The sequence below is a fragment of the Gorilla gorilla genome, chromosome 10 (genome assembly GCF_029281585.2).
Source record: "Gorilla gorilla gorilla isolate KB3781 chromosome 10, NHGRI_mGorGor1-v2.1_pri, whole genome shotgun sequence".
Classification (NCBI taxonomy): Eukaryota; Metazoa; Chordata; class Mammalia; order Primates; family Hominidae; genus Gorilla; species Gorilla gorilla.
In genome coordinates, this window is record NC_073234.2 from 83,310,386 (window position 1) to 83,320,935 (window position 10,550).

The 10,550-nt window shown below is 40.4% G+C and overlaps 1 long non-coding RNA gene across 1 annotated transcript in view; it reads left to right on the plus strand.

The window, feature by feature from the left end:
- LOC109029065 (uncharacterized) overlaps window positions 1–10,242 on the plus strand; it is a 31,774-nt gene extending 21,532 nt beyond the window's left edge. The window contains exon 4 of the long non-coding RNA XR_002008060.3: window positions 8,792–10,242. This is a non-coding gene — a long non-coding RNA (uncharacterized lncRNA). The remainder of the gene's footprint in view (window positions 1–8,791) is intronic.
- Window positions 10,243–10,550: the final 308 nt, after the last annotated feature.

A 10,550-nucleotide genomic window follows, 5' to 3' on the forward strand; every position in this document is an offset into this window, starting at 1 on the left:
ACAGGCCAGAAAAGGTTTTGTAAATGGATCAGTCCATTTGGGCACAGTCCTCAGAGCTTTGGAGTTTTTCAGGTGATATTGGCTCAGCTGATAATATTTGCTTCCTAAGGCACAGTAACAACAGGAAACTGTATAACCAGAGGCATATATAAAATAAATAACCATCTCATCGTGCTCTCTGTTTAGCAGCACTTGTTTGGTGGTTCTTTGCCACATCAGCCCACTTTACAAGTAGTCGAGTAAGGTAAACTTAAATTTGACCTAGTTTAATCAAACTGTGGGTTGTGGTTCAATCATTCAACAATTTATTACTAAGAATTTAAACAGCTTTAACAACCACTATAAGTGCAGTCTTTCTTTTGTGGTCTCTCTCAGAAGCTAATGTTGCTATTTCTGACCACCCTGTATGTACTGTAACTCCTCCAAAATAACCTGAAAATGCAAAAAGAGTTACATTTTCACAGACACCATACTTCAAAGAGCATGAATAGAAAGAAGGACCATGGAACTGATCTTGAGATGATGTTCCAGCAAATTCGAGCTCCAAATATCATCCTTGATTTTGCTCAATAATAACCTATATTGTTTACTTCCCACTTAATGAGAAAACTCAAATGCAGACTGAACTTGGGAGTGCTGGTGTCAAGAGAATCATCAGACTGCAGCATGCTGAGACCAATTGGTCTCCACTACTAGTACCAGACAGCCAAAGTGAGAGGATCAGCAAGGGCCAAAATCAATGGTATTGGGGCCTCACCGAGGCAGCCCAACCTTACGAGAGCCAAAAGTCACCCCTGCTCAGCCTACAAGGCAAGAGGCCCTTCTAACAGGGAAAGATTAGAGAGAATAGAGAAGCTTCTCCAGCAGATTCCAATGCTGTTGCCTTTCAGTTTCCTGTTTGGGTTTTGCAAGCCTCCTTCAGTTACCCTGGAATGTCAGAACAAGCAATCTGCTTTGAGTTGGGGAAGGTTTGATGTTTTTTTCATGTGGGGGTGTTAATTTCATCAGAAAGAAAAATGAAAAAAGCCCGCCTCCTGAGCTCAGTAGTGTGGCATGGAAATGTAGCACATCCTACTCTGATGTTTCTTTCCTGCCTCCCTTAGCCCTAGTTACTAGATTGCGGTTTACAGGTTGTTTTGTTTTTTCTTTCCTTTTAATTGGTTTTACTCTTCATGCCAAGTTGCTTTAAGGATCTAAATTTTTTTAAGTACTAGGGAAAGCTTTTATCTGCCACCGGCCAGGACTGGAGAGATGAGTTTGCAAATGTTCCACCTTCATGCTTTGCCCCATATGAGGCTCTCTTCTATCCCATTTGCATTCAGGGGAGTTACTCTGAGTTTGGTCCATGACAGCCACTGGCCAGGAAAGGAAACAAGGACATGCAGCTATGTTAGCCTCAACAAAGAAGGCAGGAATAGACTATGCTCAACCAGGGGAATGCTGCCTTCACTTCTCCCTAAAATGAGGAGAGGAAAGGAGAGTAAAGGAATGAGAGGAGCACGTGCAACCAGCTTCCTTCTCCCAAACACTTTTCACAAGAAGTCATGTCAAAGCCACAGACACAATCTGGGCCAGTGGTTTGGGGGGGGTGAAGAATCTGGATTCCCTCAGTTGGTTTGACTTATATGAACTCAATTCAATTCAACAAGCTTAAGTTTATATATCACTAATTATATCTATTACCATCACTTTATATCTATTATCATCACCTCACAGGCATACCATAGTTCCAGCCTGTGGGCATTTTAATTAAGGAAAGACGACTAGCGATGCACAGAGTTCAGGATGAGGAGGCCTTTGCTATCAAGTGCAGAAAGGGAGCAGCATGCATTCTATAAAAACAACAACAGCTTTGCTCTTTCTGTGGTATACCTCCTTTTGGTTTTGTTTAGAGCTCCCTTGGGGATAGAGAGGAAGCATGAAGTGGCAAAAGAGGGAGGTTAAATAGCATGAAGCTGATAAATGAAGACAAAAGGGGAAAGAACTATCAAGAGAGCGAAGTGATAGAGCTGGAAAGACCAAGCCTTGTCCAGGGCATCTTAGCTCACTGCAATACAGAAGCTTTAACCATTTTGCCTGGGATTTATTCAAAAACCTGTGAACCACTGAATATATCGTTATCCAATTGTATTGAATTAGTTTGCAGCACATATTTTTAGCACTTAGGCAAACATTTCTGTGCAATTTAGATCTGAAAGTCAGGGTTTAGGATTTGGGATTTATAGGGAAACAACCCTAGCCCCACTTCCTCTCAATGCATTGGTGGAGGTTGGGGCTGCAAGGTGAAGGACCACGTAATACAAGCTGCCCTGCCTTCCTCTGGCAGCAGTTACACAAAGCCAAGAAGTTGTCTTGACCTCAGAAATTCTCAAAGTCTTTAACAGATGAATGTGCAATATGGCACTCCAAGAGGGAGGTACAGTAGGTTACATGTCACAAATATATTTAATCTTTGAATTCCTCCCCTTTAATTTCACCTACTGATCTATTAATACCTTCTACAGGGTCCAATTTGAAAAACACTAAGTGGGATGGTTAATTGTATGTGTTCCCTTGGCTGGACCATGATGACAGATATTTGGTCAAACATTATTCTGGATGTTTCTGTAAAGGAGTTTTTGGGTAAGATTTGCAATTAAATTGGTGGACTTTGAGTAAAGTAGATAGCCCTCCATTTCATAGGTAGGCCTCATTCAATCGGTTGATGCCTTGATCAGAACCAAAGGTTGACTGTCCCCAAGTAAGAAGGAATTCTGCCAGCACATGGCTTTCTTTTTCCCATAGGATATTGGGGTACAGGTGGTGTTTGGTTACATGAGTAAGTTATTTAGTGGTGATTTGTGGGATTTTGGTGCACCCATCACATGAGCAGTGTACACTGCACCCTATTTGTAGTCTTTTACCCCTTGCTCCCCTCCCACTCTTCCTCTCAAGTCCCCAAAGTCCATTGTATCATTCTTATGCCTTTGCACCCTCATAGCTTAGCTCCCACATATCAGGGAGAACATATGATGTTTAGTATTCCATTCCTCAGTTACCTCACTTAGAATAATAGTCTCCAATCTCACCCAGGTCTCTGAGAATGTCATTAATTCATTTCTTTTTATGGCTAAGTAGTTTTCCAACATAATGTATACCACAGTTTCTTTATCCATTTGTTAATGGATGGGCATTTGGGTTGGTTCCATGATTTTTGCAATTGCAAGTTGTGCTGCTATAAACGTGTGTGCAAGTATGTTTTCGTATAATGACATCTTGTCCTCCGGGTAGATACCCACTAGTGGGATTGATGGATCAAATGGTAGTTCTACTTTTAGTTCTTCAAGGAACCTCCACACTGTTTTCCACAGTGGCTGTACAAGTTTACATTCCCACCAGCAGTGTAGAAGTGTTCCCTGATCACTGCATCCACGCCAACATCTACTGGTTTTGTTTTGTTTTTTATTATTATGGCTATTCTTGCAGGGGTAAGATGGTATCATATTGTGGTTTTGATATTGCATTTCCCTGATCATTAGTGATGTTGAGCATTTTTTCATATGTTTGTTGGCCATTTGTATATCTTCTTTTGAGAACTGAGCAGACAGCTTTTGAACTTCATTTACAACATTAGCTCTTCCTGGTTTGCCAGCAGACTGCTTTTGGACTTGAACTGCAACTCTTTCCTGAGTCTTCAGTCTGCCAACCTTCTCCATCAGATTTTGAACTGGCCAAGCCTCCACAATCACATACACCAGTTCCTTAAAATAAGTGTCTTACACACACACACACACACACACCCTATTGGTTCTGTTTCTTTGGATAACCCTAATACATTAAGTTAATGTAAATTTGGAAAACAGAATGGCATCTATTTTCAGATGGTCAGATTAATTGTAATTCTTGGTGAAAAGAGCAATGCACATTTCTAATGTACTATACAAACAGATTTTGAGATAAAGGGCAACTAAAAACCCAGGCACCAAGATCAAATATAAAACATGTCAGAACAAACACAATTTTTGAGAAAAGCATTTTCCTAGCCCAGGGCATGGCCCAGGGCAGAGAAAAAGCACCTGGAGAAGAAGGAAGAGCTCAAAACACCAATCAAAAACACCGTAAGACCTCGTACTGAGGTCTTATCTAAAGCAAGCCAGATGGACACAAAGCTTTTAGCTGACAATGCAGGCAGGGGCTTCAACTCGGGGCTGGATTATGTGTTCACATTCTAAAAGTAAGGCCACAGAAGGAGGGATGTGGGGTCACATGCTTCTCCATAATAAAGACATAGCCAGAGGAAAGCTGCAAACAAGCCACCCCCAAAGGGTAGAGTCCACGTAAGGTTTGGAAGGGAAGGGCCGAGACAAGATCCCAGGACACTTGCTGATCTTTTCACCTGAGGTGAGGTAAGGTGTCAGGAGCAAGCAATCCCACCCCTCTGGCAGAGGCTTCACCTTCTCATCTCCTCATACGTGCTACTTTGAAGCCTCTAAAGTTCTTGAAGCTTCTACTAGAGATTTCCCATTTCCAAGCATCCCAAACAGTGCAATTTTTCCTTAACCGTGCTTATGATCTACCCACTACCTCACATATTGACTACATTTATTTTATTTTAATACTATATAGTCTTCTAAAAGACTTGATGTTTATAGTAAAAATAAAAGGACATATAGTAAAGAGGAGTCAAAGACCAAAGTCAACAAATAAAGGGGAAAGGAAAGGTCATAAGAACAAAGCAACAGAAAGATCAGCCAAGTTTGAAATTCAATTCAACAAGTGTTGACTACAGATATCTTTCCAAATGTAACTTACCCACCAGTATAGCATGGAGGTTAAGAGGGTTGCCACTTACTAGCTGTGACCTGAGGCCAAGTTACTTCACGGTTTAGTGCCTCCATATTCCTATCTGAAAACTAGAGACAGGGGGAAAAAAAAAAAAAAACCTTTCCCAGAAATTGACACAACTTCAAATTATTGTCTATCTCTCTCATTCCTAATCTAGTAAAAGTTCTTGAAAGAGAAGTCTAGGAGAGGGGAAAGAAACCAACATTTATTATGTACCTACTGTAGATTAACTCTATAAATTACTCATTTAGTCATCATAAACTTGTGAGAAAACATTTTTATCAATTATATAGACAAAACGGAGTCATGGAGGCTCCAAGGCTTAGATCAGAAGTTACAGGTGACCTCAGATCTCCTCTCTTGTGATGTATACCGTGGAGTCATGCTCCACATAGTGGAACTCCTAGGCTCCCTGCCTCAGAATCACTCAAAACCAATCACTTGTTAAAACCAATGATTCCCAGGCCCTCACCCAGACCTATTTAATTACAATTGCTTGATCGTAGTGGTTTTAATAAGTCACCCACCACCATGATTCCCCTGTACACTCAAGAGCCATTGACTCAGTGGTTAGGAGAATGGACTCTGAAGTTGGGCCTGGTCCTGGTGTTGCTATGTTCGAGGTGTGTGACATTGGGCACATTACTCAACTTCTCTGAGACTCTTTACTTCATTCCAAACATGGAGATTACAGAACATCCTTCATATGGTTGCTGCAGTGATGAAATAATGAATGTCAGGTGCCAGGTTCAGAGTCTGGCACTTAGTAAGTATGATCATTTCCTTCACATGAGAATAACTTAATTTCCTCTTTGCTTTCTCATTCAACTTCACAATTCACTGTATTTGCTTTTAAGTGGAATCAGCTGAGCAAATATGACCTCCTTGCTAAATCCAGTTGCTTCTTTTCTGTTCTCATGCAGTTTTGTATCCACTCTGTCTATCACTTATTCATCAGAAATGTATTGTGGCTCTGCCCTGGGCCATGCCCTGGGCTAGGCATAAGGAATGCCATGGTGAATGCAGCAGGCATAATCCCTATCCTCATGGAACTTTCAAGCTTGTGTTGGGGACATGGATCTCTATAAGTAACCACATATAAGTGTAACAAGTTTTGATATGAAAGAAAAGAACTGAGTGCCCTACAAGCGAATGACAGAAGGGACCTTTTGTCATAGAGGATCAGGGAAGGTCTGAGACCTGAGAAAGAGCCAAGTATGAAAACAGTCTTTCACACAGAAGGAACAGCAGCAGGTAGGAAGACCCCTGAGGTGGAAAAGAGCTTGTCACATTGGAGGAAGCAAAAGAACATCCATATGGCAGGACAAGAGGAATGGTGGTATGAAATAAACCTGTAAATAAGCATGGGCTTAACTGTGCAGAGCCTCGTAAACCATGGTGAAGGTTTGGGTTGAATTCCAAGGGCAGCTGGAGGCCATGGGAAGACTTTGAGCTGGAGTATGATCCCATCACTGTAGCAGTGATTTGGAGAAAAGATCAGAAGGGGGTTAGAAGGGAAGCTGAAAGATCATTTGGTTTGCAGTGGCTTGGATTTGAGTACTGGAAGCTGAGATGGGAACAAGTGAAAGGATTGGGGATGAATTTTTGGTGGAGAATTGAGAAAATTTGGAGATAAACTTGATGTGGAAGATAAAGAAGGAAGAGGTGCCAGGAATTACTCTCAGGGCTGTTTTGAACAATGAGCCATTTACCATTTTTGGTGGAGCCATTTACCAAGGAGAGGCACTAAATCCCTCTCTGGGGAATATAATATAATCTTTACATTTCTAAAATCTTCCAAATGACTCTGATGGCTGACCCTATTTAAGAAGGCTCAATCTAGAGAGGTGGCATAGAGAATAATGGTTACATTTAATGGCTAGTCATTATATCTTTCTTTGGAGGTAGCTTGTCTTGTTCAAACCTAGTCATGAACTGGCCATATCACTGGGAAAGTTAATTTAATCATCTATAAAATGGAAATAACTGGTTCATATGGGTATTGTAAGATATTAATCTTATAAAACATTTGGAGTACTTCCCAGCTACTATTTTTAGATTATTCACTTCAATAAGCCAGGTGTTTTCACATCTGTAAGCTTTAGCTCATTCCCTGCCTTTTGCTTGATGTGTTCATCTCCCCTTGTGAAAATTTTCTATTTGTTATTCAGAGATAGCTTTCCCCTGACTGGTACCTCAAACCACCACCCATCCAAGCCAGTCATCTGGGCCATTTCTCCTGCTTGCATGGGCTCACTGTTCTCTATGGATTCTTCCACCATAGAATTTACCACATGGGTTAGAGTTATTTATTTATTTATTTTTGGTCTTCTGAACAAGACTTAGAACTTTTGGAGGTTGCTGATCTTGTCTTATTCAAATTTATATCCACAGAACCTAGTCTGTTGTTCTAGCTTGAGGCACAGAATGAATTTGATGGATTTAATTGAATTTAACTAAATTAAAAGCATAATACTCTCAGGGAACTCATCTCACAATCTAAGCCTCTTGCTTAATTAAAGTAGCCTATGAATGCAGTCATAGCAAGCTACAGCCAATGTATAGAAAACATTCACCCTACATGGCTATTTAGGCCCAAACTTAAGCCTAAACCAGTCATGCCAGGCATAACACCTTTCTTATCTGTGTCTCACCTCTGCTTTGCTCTTCCTGAGCAATGTGGGGCCCATGCCTTTCTGAGGAACAGAGGAAGGAGGAAGGTGGGGTGGGGAGGAAGAAATACTCCTACAACTTTACAAAACCTTCCTTCACCCCTCAATGCAGGAAGGAAGGTAGAGAGAGTGGCTGTATGTGCTGTATTAACAGGCATGCTCAGGCTGGTTTGAGTCCTTACTTTTTTTTTATTTTGTTTTGTTTTGTTTTTATATATATATATTTTTTATTATACTTTAAGTTCTAAGTCCTTTCTAACCACCTGACTTTGTGCAGAAGGTCCAAACACCATTAGGCAAACCCCAGTAATGTTACAAGCACAGTGACCTATCCCAGAGCAACTTTTTTAAGAGGATCCGTGGTTTTTACCATGCCTTTGAGTGGAAGCAGAATTTGAACTCTCTCATACTAATTCTTGTGGAGCCTTCAACCTCCATAAAGTGTGCAGGAGGTACTTATCATACATTTTAAACTAAAATAATTTGATTAAGCATCTGGGTCTCTGAGGGAAAAGTTGAAGAGGACTCTTCACTCTATTCTTTAATTTTGAGGCAAATGGACACAACAGGAGGTAGTCTGACATGTAAAAATAGAAACCTTTACAGCCAAGCAGATCTGGGTCTAAATCCTGACTCATTTACTCTTTAGTTCCGTGCTCATTAAAGTTAATAATGATGACAATGATGATAATCACTAACACTTACATGTGCTTACTACATGCCAGGCTCTGTTCTAAGTGCCTTGCATGTATCAACTTATTGAAGATACCACCACCATATTTTATAGTGAAGGAATCTGAGGCACAGAAAGGTTTTGTAATGGATACAAGTTACTAAAGAGCCAAGCCAGAATTCAAACCCAGGCAGCTGGGCTGCAGATATCCATGCTAATATCCACTGTGCTTCCCTGACTCCCACGTACCTCTGGAGCACAGCGTCTGGCTTTCAGAATCTGAGTTTCCTTCCCTGTAAAGTGCATATGATGAGGCCAACCTTCGTGAGGCCTGAAGGAGATAGTGTACATTGAACCCTAGACACCAGAGGGGCACCCACACTAGAGTAGGTGCCTCTAATGTCAACTTGTACACTCACAATGTCCTATCAGATTTCTAAGTAAACTCTAATAAAATTCTGAGATGTCTAGAGTGCCCAAGAACAGCAAATGTGTGGGTGGACTGAACAAATTGGGGTTTTAAAATTTACTGTTTAGAACCTTCCACTGATCCAGAAGGCAGTCATAGTCTGTGATGCCCACTATCTCAATATTTCTAGATTAACTATGTCTTTTGTTACAGGCTGGAAGCCCACCAACTGCTAACAACCAGCTGGAGGGTAAGTCAAAAGCTATGAAAGCCCAGAAGGAGAACAATTATTTAGACCTGGAGGGGCCAGTTGGGAAAGTCTTTGAAGGGTCTTCAGAAAATGGACCAAAAGAAAAGAGGAAAAGTCATTCTACTGAGAGGTGTTTGTGTAATCAAAGCAACCCAGGCCTAAGAACTCACAAAAGATTAGAAAAGGGTAAAGGATGCCTGGAAAGCCGGACTAGGAAAAGGCTGTGAAGGGCCCTGAAGGTCACATGTCACATGTTGCCTACAGCATGCAGAATCAAAACATGGTAAATCATGTCTTGAATCATGACATATGAAGCATGACGCACAAATCATGACATATGACATGTTGAATGTCACATGTCACATGCCGTAGGCAGCCATCAAGAGTATTTGAAAGGAAAGTGTATAATCAGGCCTGTGCTTTAGTAAGACAATTTGTATAGTGTTCAGTGTGGATTAAAATGGAGAACACAGGTATCAGTTTGACATCGACAATACAGGAAACCATTTGGGTTTCTTGTACACCAAAATATTAAAACATACATGCAAACACACCAACACATTAAAATCTTGAGAGAGAGGGCCAAAAGTTCTTTGTCGCTGGACTAAAAGTGGAAATAAATGTTTACAACCTCTAAGGTGGATTAAGCTAAGAATTTGGAGTTGTTGGCAAAACTGCCACATAAAATTTCAGACATGCAAAGAAATGCAATTGTAGACTTATGCACATACTTCCACCAGAGAAGGGAATCTGGGCAGAGTGTTCAAAGCTTAAGAAATTCCTTGCTTTTCACCAAGAAGAACCAACAACGTTTTCTTTGAATCAACTCTCATATTCCCTTAAAAACAAGTTGATAGTGTTGTGGAAAACTCACCCATTGAAGTGACAACAAAAACAGCAACCCAGTATGAGTTAACTGGTATTATGTTAAAGGGACAAGTAACCGCACTTTTGACACACATCCTCTAAAAGGTAGGGTGGGAGTGTTTCAGAGAATCAAGTCTGAGTAATAGAAAAGCATATACCACTTCCCCATATACACGTTCGAGCATGGGGGAGCAGGAGGCTGGGTAATTGAATGCAGTTGTGCACACTGGCCATTTTCCCACCACATACCATTTCTTCAGTGTCTCTCCCAAAATTCTCCTCCTAAGTGGCACATCCCTTTATTGATCATCTTTCCCCATACTGATCATCCTCAGCAATCATGTGAGTTGTTAGTCTAAGTATTTGTTTTTCTCAAATATGGTCTTTTAACTACTCCCTAAATATTTTATGTATACATGGTTTGTTTTCCCAATTTAACTACAAGCATTTAAAAAATGGGAATATTTGTCTATATTTCTGTAATTTTTCATCATGCCTTATATGGTATATAAAGATCAACAGCAATAAAACAACAACAGTAATAATAGCTAAGACCTTTTGAATACTAACTGTATGTTCAGCATTATTTCAACAGCTTTACGGGTATTAAATGATTTAATTATTACAACAATGGCATGAAATAGATACTACTGTTGTCATCAGTTTATACTTGAGGAAACTGAGTTATAGGATGGTTAATTATCTTTTCCATGGTCACAGAGCCATTAAGTGTATGATCTCAGACAGTCTGACACCTGAGCTATGCTTCAATGTACCTGTTAAGATATTCTTTTTCTTGAATTCAAATTCTGAAAGGAAAACAGAGTTGAAAAATCAGAGGCCCTAGCTAATCAA